This window comes from Silene latifolia, chromosome 11, assembly GCF_048544455.1.
Source record: "Silene latifolia isolate original U9 population chromosome 11, ASM4854445v1, whole genome shotgun sequence".
NCBI lineage: Eukaryota > Viridiplantae > Streptophyta > Magnoliopsida > Caryophyllales > Caryophyllaceae > Silene > Silene latifolia.
Genome location: NC_133536.1, coordinates 110,423,675 through 110,437,447, shown reverse-complemented (window position 1 = coordinate 110,437,447; position 13,773 = coordinate 110,423,675).

Sequence of the window (13,773 nt, the reverse complement as noted above, 5' to 3'; positions counted from 1 at the left end):
CATTCAAATGCAATTGTTTCTTTAAACAATAATTTCATCTAAGTAATAAAACAATTCGATCACTTAGACCGTATCTTATTTTATCAAATTATAATGAGATACGTAAATATTACTTCCAAAATCATCCGTCAATTTTAAGTAATTTAATTAACCCGTATCGTTATACGATCAATTAAATAATCAATTAAGAGTGTTACCCTTTAGGTATGACCTAAGGGGATCAACTGATCACCACCGTCGCACGAGAGTAATGTCAAACTCTAGTAAGCCAATCATTACCGATATGTATGAGCCAGTTGACACTAAAATATTACTTCCCAATTGTATTCTTTAAAATGAGACTTAAACATGTGATCATCATGATCGACAGTTGTGATCGCATTATTGTCGGAGGACACATATTCCAACAGGTTATGGATTTTTAAACGATCGATTTGATTGCTTGTGTGATTCGAAGATTTGCTATCAGGTAGGAATTTTCTACTCAACTCGGGTTTTATTGTTCAGTGAATGAATGTTTAAATGTGACGATTTATAAGGTTAAGGTTAATATTGTGATTCGTTATTAGAAATAGAGTAATTGTGTATGCTAAGATATTGGTTGAGTTGTAAGACGAGATTGATATTGAGTATTTGTTGTTGGTTATATTTGGTATAGAGAGTTGATTGTTCAGTTGAGCATAACACGGAGGGTGTTACTGCCAGTTGTGCATAGCTAGTAATCATTACTGCCAGATGAGCATAGTAAGTAATTACTACTGCCAGAGATAGTTGTGCATAATAAGTGATTACTATTGCCAGTTGTGCATAGTACGGAGGGTACTACTTCCAGTTGAGCATGGTATGAGAATACCACTGCCAGTTGAGTTGAGCATAGCACGGTGTTAAGGGGGTTGTGCTACTGCCAGTGACGTAAGTGAGTTGTACGGATGAAGTGATGAGAATTTGAAGGATGTCTACTTTGGTTGGATTATTATTGTTGTTTAGTTTATTCCTACTCAACCTTGTGGTTAACCGTGTATTCGTGAACACCTGTGATGAACCATAATGGGGAGCAGATTTGACAGGTACTAAAGATTAGCTGACTTGGGAGTTCACTGGGATGCGTGAGGACTTGGCCAGCTTACCTAGAACTCTAGACCATATAGAATATTTAATCACTTTATTTATTTCCGCTGCGTGTTTTATATTATTTTTATATTAAGTTTTAGTTTGGTTAAATTGTAATAAACATGTAATCGCTAAGTTTTAATTTAAAGTACTTTGGTGAGTTAGACTTTGTTATTCACTACCTCGGGAAACCGAGATGGTAACGCTGATGTGAACATTATTTGCGCACATTTAGTCCCCTAATTGAGCCTATTTTGCATACTATTATAACATTCTATGGCCATTTTATCCGTCAAAACCTTCCTATTTGCTTTTCTATCGCATTTCATATGTTTTGTAGAAAAGGAGATGATAAGGCGGAAATTCCCGTTTTTCGTGCACATTTGGAAGCTTATTGATGATAATAGATGGACTAGTATGAAGAGGAAGCAAGGACTAAAGACCAATCTCGCAAGAATAAAATGGAAATGAGCAAAAAGGGGAAGAAAAGAAGAAGAACCACGGCTGAAGAACAATCCGAGCGGAATTGCCCGAGAATCCGCCCGTCTCCACTAAACAATCCGAGCGTCCCCGCTCGAAATCCGCTCGGATTGCCTCACTAGAATCCGTCCGGATTCCCCTGAATCCGCTCGGATTCCTTTGCCAGATTCCGTCCGTCCCGACTCCAATACGCACGGATTTCTTCACAGCATAGTTTCGTCTTCTCCAAACTACGTGAAAGACTCCCTTCCTCCGAGAAATACCGGAGTCTCCCTGCTCAAATCTCAAAAGTGTAATTACTAGTTTAGCCCTTAGTTAACCCTAATGCATCCACCTAATTTCCACTATAAATACCCCATCTTTGTAATTAATCAAGAGGGGGGTTTTATGTGGTTTTTAGCTAGAAAAATCCTTCTTTAGATTAGATTAGGAGTAGATTAGAATAGATTACTCTTTAATCTTTCCACAAATTACACATTAATCTCTTCTTAATTATTGTTCAAGTTTATCATTCAAGTTTATTATTGGGTAATTGAAGATTATTGGGTTATTATTGGGAGATTGACAACCTTCCATCAATCATCAAGTTCTTCTATTATTCTTTGCATTATTATTTGGATCACCTCAAGTTTGGTATAATTACTTTACTCTTTAATCTTTATTGTTCATTTCTTCATTCTATTATCATGTTTATACTTGTTGTGATGATTGACGCCATTAATGACATGTTTCCCATGATGATGAGTGAGTAGTTACTTAGCTAGGATTAGTGGGTAATTAAGGGAAACCAACATGGGATTGATTCATGCTTAATCTAATATGTTCACATGATTAAATTGCTTGCTTGTTGTGATGTCAACTTTATGCACATGTTATGTTTGATGAAATGCTAAGCCTATGAATCCTTGCATTTACAACCATCTCTTATCTACTCAACTTGACTTGTAAGATATAAACCAACTCGAGTCTTGTTAGACCATGCATAGAAGTTGATTAGGAGGAAAGTAAGTCGACTTGTAGGTGTTGTACAATCTAATCGATTCGGCTCCGGGACCCAACTCTTCCTAAGAACCGTAAGATATAACCCAACTCGGTTCCTCCACAACATTAATTGCTTGCAACCTTGTAAACATGTTTGTATGATCAACACCATGAATTCCCCATGACCCCATGATATCCTAGCACTCTTAATCAATTGTTTACATCTTTTCTTTTATTGCTTGTTTTACTATATTGCTTGCATTAGCCTAGAACACAACTACAAACCCAACCAAATTGTGACACTAGCATAAATTGAGATAGATAGACTTAGAACCCAAAGCACACCGTCCCATGGATCGACCTCGACTTACCGCTAACTAGTTGTTTGTTGAGTATTATAAATGTGTTTGATCGGATGTGACCCGACGACATCACTCCCATCAAAATGGCGCCGTTGCCGGGGATGGTGCTATGTGATTAAGTTCTTACTTGTTTGTCTATTTTAATTGTGCTTTCACCTTGAGGAACTAGTTCCTCAAGGATTGTTCTTACCGTTTTTGTGTAGTTTCCATGCTTGTAGTTGTTTCCTTGTCTTAGTTATGATGACTCAAGACTTGGTTTATGGAGTATGTGGTGGATCTTTTGAGTATGACTATGGGTATGGGGAGTTTGAGAAGCAAGTCAACACAAACCTACCTTATTATTTGTACAACGAAAATCCTAACCACTACCCCAATTTTTCCCACCAAAAGCACCACACCCAATATCAACAACAACCACCCACCCAATACCCATTTCACAATGAACTTCAATTGCCGCAATACAACCACTTTCACACCCACCCACAACAAGAAGATAAACCCATTGAAAATATGATTCTTCAAATGATGGGAGATCAACAAAACTTCTTCAAACAAATGCTAGAGGAGAGCCAAAAGAGGGACAATGTCCTTCAAAGCATTGTTTCCCAAAGTGAGGAGTTGGAGATTCAAATTGACCAATTAAAAGAATTCCAAGCAATCACTCACCACCATTCTTTGGATATTGAGCATAAATGCGAGTTTGAAGTAGTGACCTTTGACATGGAAGATGAGAAGTGGGAGGAGCCGAATTCCTTGAGCTCTTGTGACTATGAGAGTGTTGTGTTTAATGAGGAAGACATGAGGTTGAGCAAACCAAATGTTCTTAGCATGTGTGAGTATGAGGGTGTGTCCTTTGATGTGAACATTGAGGTGTTGGAAAAAGAGCTAAAAGAAGCCCCCATTCATGGTTTACGTGAAGATAGCAACAATGATGATGAACCTAGAGGAGAGATTCACAATATCACCTTGCTTGAGGAGCCTATCCTTGAGACATTTGAGATACCTTATCATGAAGAAGAACGTCCCTCCTTTATCCTTCATGAAGACCACTTGGCACCTATCATGGAGCCAATGATCATTGAAGAGGATATGTTAGATCTTCTTCAAGAAGCCAAAGTGTCTTACAAGAGTTATTTGGTGAAAAAGCTCAAAGAGAAAATTGCTCGTGAGGCTACTTGTGAAAATTTGGCACCCATAATCTCAACTCCTATGGTATCCAATCATCAAAGTCATGAAGACTCTCCTTCCACCTTGGAAGGATTGAAGAATCAAAATGCTATCATCATCACCAAAATTGAAGGAGAAGTTGGTAAGTGGAAGTCCACGGATGAAAATGAACCACACTTCACGCTCAATCTTAACAAGACTCATGAATGTGTTTACTTGAAACATTGGGAAAGCTCTAACACTAAGGAGGAGACAAGAAAAAGAGCATTTTACAAGCCTCCTTGGCCAAATTTCATCTTCAAGTGGAGCAACCCATACTTATGCTTATTTGGAGCTTGCTCACAAGCTTTTGATCTTCTACTAAGAGCCTTAAGCTCTATGGATAAAAACTTCTACAAATTGAACTAGTTTGGTGGAGTCCTACCTCAAACCACCATTTGTAAGATATTTCTTGAACCTCTTTATTTTGTATAATATTGTACATTTTATTTTTGCATTTAATTTATTGCATGAGAGAGAAGAGAGAGAGAGTCATCTTACATGATTTATGAGCAAATTTCAGAAAAAGATAAGGAAAAAGGAGAAAATCAGTGAAAAGGGGTTTATCATTTCACGAAAGAAGAAAGAAGAAAGATAAAGAAGCAGAGACGCTCGAATCCAAGCAAATCCGCCCGTCCAGGGCCCACGGAAGAGAAAAAGCTGAAACTGCTGAAGAATCCGTGCGGATTCGAAGAAATCCGCCCGTCCCCTAAAATTCGTCCGTCCTCTTCACGGGACGCCCGTCCCAAATAACGTCCAGAAGCAAGATTTTATTCTGCGCTAGAATCCGTGCGGATTATCAAGAATCCGCCCGTCCTGATCAAGACGTCCATCCCGTACAAAATCCGCCCGTCTTGTCCCTGCTTCTCAATCGACAAATTTCTCTGTTCTAGAATCCGCGCGGATTCTACAGAAGACGCCCGTCTTGCCCATCGAGAATCCGTCCGTCCCGTCTGCAATCCGCTCGGATTGTACTGTTCACGCGAGAGAAACGGGTCAGGTCCAACCCTATCCGTTCGGATTCCCCTCTTCTTCTATATAAACACCCCCCTTCTCCCTCATTTCCTCATCTTATCAAACCCTAAAACACTCTCTTCAATTCTCAAAATCACCTTCATATCCTCAAAATCACCCACATCACCCACATCACCCCCATCACCAACATGAGTTCCAAGGGAAAGGCCAAGAAATTGTTTGATTCGATCGGAAAGAAGCGCAAGGGATCATCCTCTTCAACACCACGAGATGTAATAATGAGGGGAGGTATTGAACAACTCAACAACTTCCAAGAAGTGATCTTCATATCCGACGACCACCGCGAAAAATTCGTCGAGCTTCTAGGTAAGAAATACGAACCTACTCAATTTGTTGACACTAGGGTGTTGGAAATCCTTAAGATAAGGTACCCTACCGAGGCATTCTTCAATGGCCTTGGCATTGGGGACCTTTTCCATGCTCATGAAGAGACTTACCTTAGTCTCACCCTTGAGTTCTTGAGTAGCCTTCGCATTGTGGCGGATGCCCGCAACAATTTAAGCATGGAGTTTAGGTTATGCAACCGAGACCATGTTCTTTCTCTTGAGGAATTTGCCTATGTTTTCGGTCTTGAAATACCCACCGCCTATACCGACAAGCCCGATAATTTTAGTGTGCATTTTCTTTGGAAAGCTATCTCCGGGAGGAACTTTACCCATATAAAGCGTTGCTATACATTTGCTATTCAACACCCGGTGATTTGATTCACCGAACGCTTTGTAGCCGGATGCATCAATGGGAGGTACGAGCAAGATCGGTGTACTCTCATCGACTTAACTTTTCTTGAGTCTCATTTGAATGTTCGAGCGGTAAGGCGTTATAACTTCAATACGCCACTTGAGATACTCAATAGGTTCAATGACTTTGCTCAAGGGACATCTCAACTTAAAACCTTCGTGATGGGAGGTCTAATTACAATGTTGGCTAAACACCTTTGCCCCGGGTTCAATGCCCGAGGAACCTATGTTCCTCTTGAAGGGAGGACTTTGATTGATGAGCACACCATATTCTATAGTCACCGATGGTGCAACTACACTCAAGATGAGAGTGTGGAATGGTACACCAAAGGTTGCACTTCGATGATCCTTGAAGGATGGAAGATACCGGGCATCGAACCACGATTGAGTCCATACTCCCCTCCACCAAGCTACCTCCTTGATATCCAAATTCTTGATAATCCCCCTCAAAGGGAAGAGCCACGCCGTCAACCACCTCGTGGAGGGCCGGGGGTACAAATGCGCCCACCTTCCTATGTCCCTATCCCACCTTACCCCTTTCCACATACCCCATTTCAACCGGAAATCCCCAATACCCCGGGTATTAATGATTTGATGGCACTCATGAATAGAGTGGACCTTGGGGTGCACAAAGGGAGGGAAGACAACTACCTAGCCCTCTACCCCCAATACTATAACATGGCTCAACAAGGGTATATTGACCCCGATGGTCCTAAACCCTCTTGGGCACAACCGGAGCTCTTGTTCCCAAATTATGGGAACCAAGCTTGGGGTCGCGGCGATGGAGGGCATTCTAGCCAAGGTGGAGGGTACTCGGGTCAAGAAGGAGCTTTTGACCAAGGAGGATATTGGGGCCAAGCACCCGGACATGATCAAGCCGGAAGCTCTCATGGTTATGGCTATGACCAAGATGAGGATGACGAGTGAAAGAGGCCCACTTCATCACTTCCACTTGTATGATACCCATCTCTCCCTCTCTTTTTTATATTTACATTGCATTTAGTATAGCATTTAGCTTGCATTTGTATTATATTTCATATTGCATTTACATTAGCTAGTTCATATAGTATAGTATAGTTTGCATTGTATATATCTCACATGATTCATGTAGATAGTTGCATATAGACTAGAATTCATGCATACCCACTAATGACCAATCCTATTCTTTTCTACACTAGAAATAGTGCTTAAATCGGTTTGGGGAGGTTTGATCATAAGTGACTTAAGCATTTAGCATGCATCATATAGTATAGTTTAGATTGCATTCATTTGTTATATATGTCATATAGAATTGCATTTAGTTAGAGCATGCATTCATATCATATCGTATTGCATTTGTACTTCAATTTCCAAAAAAATCAAAAATCCAAAAACATGTATTTCTTTTTCATTCCTACTCCTACATGTACATTGAGGACAATGTCCAAAATAAAGTGAGGGATGGGAATTTATATTCCAAAAATTCATAAAAATTGAAAAATTTCGAAAAATCACAAAAATTTGTCTTTTAATTTCATAAAAACAAAAACCATAAAAATTTGAAAAATCAAAAATCCAAAAACAAGTTCATTTCCTTTGTAGTGTAGACTTGTATATATTGTTTTGTATATATTGTGTTTGTTCATCCTTTTTCACATTGATTGACTACGCCACATCCGAGACATGAGGATACTGAAGACCGCATGGTATGATCTTTCCAATCTCCTTTTTCCTCTTTATGTTAATGACTATGTGGCTTTATTTTGATTGATGCGGTAAAACAATGTGAACTTAGGACTTGCATTTAGTTTATTTGGCATATTAGTTGGTAGAATCATATGCATTAGGATGTTTATATGCTAGTTGCATCATGGCATGTAGTTGCATGGTTAGAAAAATTTTGCGAAACCGTCTATTTGGGAAGCTTGACAAGTGTATATAGGCCCTAGTAGATGCTTTTTCTTCTTAAGACTTTGCTTGTTAGAATACTTGTAAAACACCCTAGGATGTGTCATGCTAGTATCCTTTGACCCATGGATTAAGGCCTAGTCAAGAGTACCTTGTGGTGTGATAACTCCTTGGCTACCGTTTATTCTAAGGTGACCCTTGAAACCATGCATCCTTCTATCATTCATCCATGTTCTACCACATTTTTGTCATCAAAGGGAATGGGCACAAAACAAAAAGAAATCAATTTGAGTTCAATGAAATGAAAAATGAAAGAAAGTTTGCAAAAATGCATCAAAAGAAAAAAGGAGCAAAAATAGACTCCTAAAGCTTCAAATACAAGGCACCCTCGTTACTAATTGGGGTGACTTTGAAAATGTTCAAAAAAAAGAAATTCAAAAAGTTGTCAAGTATTGAAATGCCAAAAATCAAAAGAAATGGCAAAGAAAGTGTTCTCAAATGTTATATGCCACAAGAAATTGGGGGGAAAACAAAAACAAAGCAAACTCCCAAAGTGAAACTCAAATATCTATCGATCCCTTTATCCATCGTATCCATTTTTGTGCATGATAGAGAGGGGACGACCCTTCTTCTTGTCTAGGCAAGAGGGGGAATTCCGCGATCCTCCAGTGTTTCTAACACCATAGGGAGTCTACTCTTGACAAAAGCATTTAACGATTGAGGACAAAGGTACCCTAGCTTGACACAACTTGGAGGTGATTTATTGGTATCCTTCTAGGCTTAGTAGTTTGAAGAAATTGCATCTATGAAGGAGTGTGTACCCTTGAATTGCTTCCCTTTTAGATAATTTCCGCCACTTAGATGAGGAAAGTGGCTATTCTTTTGTAGATGCATCCATTACTTGATTTTGTGTGCTTAATGATTGGATGTATCGCCATTTTGGCAAGACCCACCTTGCCTTGCAAGAAGGCATCCTACCTCATGGTTGTCTTGTTGTGAGTTGAAAGGGCGGAGTGAGACCCGCTAATTGTCTCATATCGGTTATGTTATTAGGTTAGTTTAAATAAAGGTCTAGTTTTTGTCACCTCTTTACTCGGGACGAGTAAAGGTTCGGTTTGGGGATATTTGATGTGAACATTATTTGCGCACATTTAGTCCCCTAATTGAGCCTATTTTGCATACTATTATAACATTCTATGGCCATTTTATCCGTCAAAACCTTCCTATTTGCTTTTCTATCGCATTTCATATGTTTTGTAGAAAAGGAGATGATAAGGCGGAAATTCCCGTTTTTCGTGCACATTGGAAGCTTATTGATGATAATAGATGGACTAGTATGAAGAGGAAGCAAGGACTAAAGACCAATCTCGCAAGAATAAAATGGAAATGAGCAAAAAGGGAAAGAAAAGAAGAAGAACCACGGCTGAAGAACAATCCGAGCGGATTGTCCCATAATCCGCCCGTCTCCACTAAACAATCCGAGCGTCCTGCCCAGAATCCGCTCGGATTGCCTCACTAGAATCCGTCCGGATTTCCCTGAATCCGCTCGGATTCCTTTGCCAGATTCCGTCCGTCCCGACTCCAATACGCACGGATTTCTTCACAGCATAGTTTCGTCTTCTCCAAACTACGTGAAAGACTCCCTTCCTCCGAGAAATACCGGAGTCTCCCTGCTCAAATCTCAAAAGTGTAATTACTAGTTTAGCCCTTAGTTAACCCTAATGCATCCACCTAATTTCCATTATAAATACCCCATCTTTGTAATTAATCAAGAGGGGGGTTTTATGTGGTTTTTAGCTAGAAAAATCCTTCTTTAGATTAGATTAGGAGTAGATTAGAATAGATTACTCTTTAATCTTTCCACAAATTACACATTAATCTCTTCTTAATTATTGTTCAAGTTTATCATTCAAGTTTATTATTGGGTAATTGAAGATTATTGGGTTATTATTGGGAGATTGACAACCTTCCATCAATCATCAAGTTCTTCTATTATTCTTTGCATTATTATTTGGATCACCTCAAGTTTGGTATAATTACTTTACTCTTTAATCTTTATTGTTCATTTCTTCATTCTATTATCATGTTTATACTTGTTGTGATGATTGACACCATTAATGACATGTTTCCCATGATGATGAGTGATTAGTTACTTAGCTAGGATTAATGGGTAATTAAGGGAAACCAACATGGGATTGATTCATGCTTAATCTAATATGTTCACATGATTAAATTGCTTGCTTGTTGTGATGTCAACTTTATGCACATGTTATGTTTGATGAAATGCTAAGCCTATGACTCCTTGCATTTACAACCATCTCTTATCTACTCAACTTGACTTGTAAGATATAAACCAACTCGAGTCTTGTTAGACCATGCATAGAAGTTGATTAGGAGGAAAGTAAGTCGACTTGTAGGTGTTGTACAATCTAATCGATTCGGCTCCGGGACCCAACTCTTCCTAAGAACCGTAAGATATAACCCAACTCGGTTCCTCCACAACATTAATTGCTTGCAACCTTGTAAACATGTTTGTATGATCAACACCATGAATTCCCCATGACCCCATGATATCCTAGCACTCTTAATCAATTGTTTACATCTTTTCTTTTATTGCTTGTTTTACTATATTGCTTGCATTAGCCTAGAACACAACTACAAACCCAACCAAATTGTGACACTAGCATAAATTGAGATAGATAGACTTAGAACCCAAAGCACACCGTCCCATGGATCGACCTCGACTTACCGCTAACTAGTTGTTTGTTGAGTATTATAAATGTGTTTGATCGGATGTGACCCGACGACATCACTCCCATCAAACGCTCTCATTTACTTGGGATGTCTAGCTAAGGGCTCCCAATAAATGGGGGTTACAGGTTTAATCCGTGTTTCAGTGATAATATTTGGTTAAATGCATTTTAAAAGGGTATTTTAAAACCTTTTTATTTCATTTCTTTACATTTTCAAAAGAAATGCATTAGTCATAAATACAAAATCATCTTTGGCTCTACATACCATGTCGGGTTTTTACCCGAGTACGATGATAAACATTGACTAATCAAAAACAAATGAACTTAAAACAATTACTTCATAATCAGTTTTCAAAACTATTCATGTCAAGCTTGCAAAATCGAACCCGACATCGAATATCGTCAAAACAATGACGATTATTCAAGTCTCATTCTTGATATCAACACAAAAGTGGTCTAAGCAACCTTTTCAAACCAAGACGGGTTCAAACACCCTCTTTTCAAACTATTTTATAAACCTTTTTATGGTCAGAAGACGCCTCTTCAACCGTCTGTTGACCCGCGCCTAAACAGACTAATCATTTTCCAATTTTCAAACCAGGACAGGCCTGTTTGCATCGCCGAATGGCTCGCGCCCATATAGGCTTCCTGATGCAGACCCTGCTTCATTCCAGCACTTGTCTATGACGGATTAGCTGACGAATCTGCCCGTTTTACATTGTATTTGGAAAACGCGTTACTAAGACAAATGGATCATGTTATGCACCATAAACCTAACTCGGTAAATGGATGTTTAATTTCCGTCTTGCATGCAAATCAACATTAAATCCAACTCGACATCAAATACTTGATACTTGGATTAAACAACCGACATAGAAAGCTCACATGTTAGGTTCAAACTTGTGGATGCGCATTCATGCTTTTACCCGTTTTATCAACTTTTGTATTTAACCAACCAAGATCGATCAGTAGAGGCCGCTACCGCTGGCGGGATTGGGTGTCTGATTAAAGGGCTTCCCAATACATACCTTCACCTCTTACTCAGAAACTTTGGATAGTGGACGGCCTTATCCAGGGCGTAGGAGTGTAGTTCTAGAGATTGGATGCTAAAGAGGGACGATTCTTTATCTTTAGTACCTATGTCAAACACTGCATTTTGCCTTTGTTGACCTAGGTATAAAGTTGATTCAAACGGGTTCCAAGCATTCCACAAATGCTTGGTGGCGACTCCGAACATCTCTTGCATCGTTTCGAGAATTTTGCTGAGACGAAACCGGCCGATCTAAAACGATCCGGTCGAAAGCATTTTTACGTCGCCGAGGGTGGCTTTCAAAAGACCGCTGCATGTCCACAGTTTGGCTTGGCATGAAGGTGGCCCGTGACTACAGATCGGTAGGTGGCCCGTGCCCACAGACCGGTATGTGGCCCATGTCCACAGATTGGCTACTCCGCTGGGGAGAACTACGACACTTGTGTCTTTGTGATCCCTAGATGGTGAGACACGAACAAGGTCTTGGTTGACATGCATTAATTGATATTACGGTCATAGTCGGGTTCCTTGTCCGGGCCCACAACCTAACCCTTTTCGACCAATTGGCTCGTCTCGTCGGCATGAGTTTTCTTATCCCCGCGTTTCTCATCCCGATTAAGTCAAGTATACCGTTGACATTACATATTTCTGTTTTGTTAGAGTTCTTTCATCACCTTCGAGCACGAGGCTAGGGCACCCTCCTTACACATTTTGTTTGGATTGGTATCCCTCTCTAAAATTGGGGTTTGATTGCTTGGTGTGTAACCCACCCTTTTAAGCCAAAACCCATGTCAGCATTATGCATAATATAATGAAACTGCGAGTGCTTATGTGTTATGTGATCATAAGTCCTTCCGTGTCATTCCAAACTTTCGAAAAACATCTTTTTGCGCCATTATAATGGCCATTTCAGACCCCGGTCTTTCACCGACCGTTGCATTTCAAAAACACGCCTTTCTAGGCCGTCGTAATGACGATTTTCAAACCCAGTTTCCTATAACCATTTCAAAAACACGCCTTTCTAGGCTGTCGTAATGACGATTTCAAACCCGGTTTTTTATAACCATTTCAAAAACACGCCTTTCTAGGCCGTCGTAATGATAAACTTGGTTTTCTATAACCATTTCAAAAACACGCCTTTCTAGGCCGTCTTATTGACGATTTTCAAACCCGGTTTTGTACAACCATTTCAAAAACACCTTTCTACGCAGTTATAATCGCCGCGAAAAGAAACGGATTTTAACCCATCTCGCGCCGACACAATGGCTCTTTCAAAAGCCGAGAAAGGCACACACCCCTTTTTCAAAACATTTTCAAATCCCGAGGGCCATACACCATCCCCGAGACCTTGTCAAACATTTTAAAGCTCGATTTTTAAAAGATACAATTTTGAATTTCGAAAAACCGTCTTTGGAAACAGTACATTGTTTTCAAAGCCGACTCAAACTCGAACCGTCTTTTGAAAACAAATTTAAGGCAACTCTTCAACTAACCGACTTCTGAAGATCCCTATTCTTCGGGAGCCGTCCGTAAAGCGACAAACCAATCTTTTGAAAATCTCTATTTTCGAAAACTCCAGTCCACCATTCCAATTCCGCCTTGTGTCTATCGAGTCGAAGCAAGCGTACTTATGGGTCTTTACTATTGAGTCGTCTCACCTTGAGACTCGTTCAACGGCGTCACGCCATTATGTCTGACGCGAGTCAAAGTCCGGTCAACACCGTCACGTTATAAATCGAGTCAGCACCGAGGCATCACACACGGTTGCCCTCGTCTTGTTGAGTCTGATCTGTTTTTCCGTCCCTTGTGCTGTCTATGTTTAGTCGTTAAGCCGTGTCGGATTGAGATGTAATGTGAGCCGTTTTTCTGCCTCAAGGCCATGGCCCCGTCTTCAGCTTCATCCAACAACAATAATGACAACAGAGATGTCACAACCACTCAGCTATCCAGCCCGCTCACTGCTCTTAAGGTCACCCTGGACCATGTGGAGACCTGTATCGACACCTTGGAAAACAAGGAAACCATAGAATACAACACTCCGCCTTTGACTGAAACTGAAAAAAGGCTCAAGCTTTTGGAAGAACAACTCCTAGCCCGTGGTAACAACATCCACCTTGAGAACAATAGAAGATTCAAACCCATTGGGGATCAAATACCCGACAAATTTACCTTGACTGATGTACCCAAGTTTA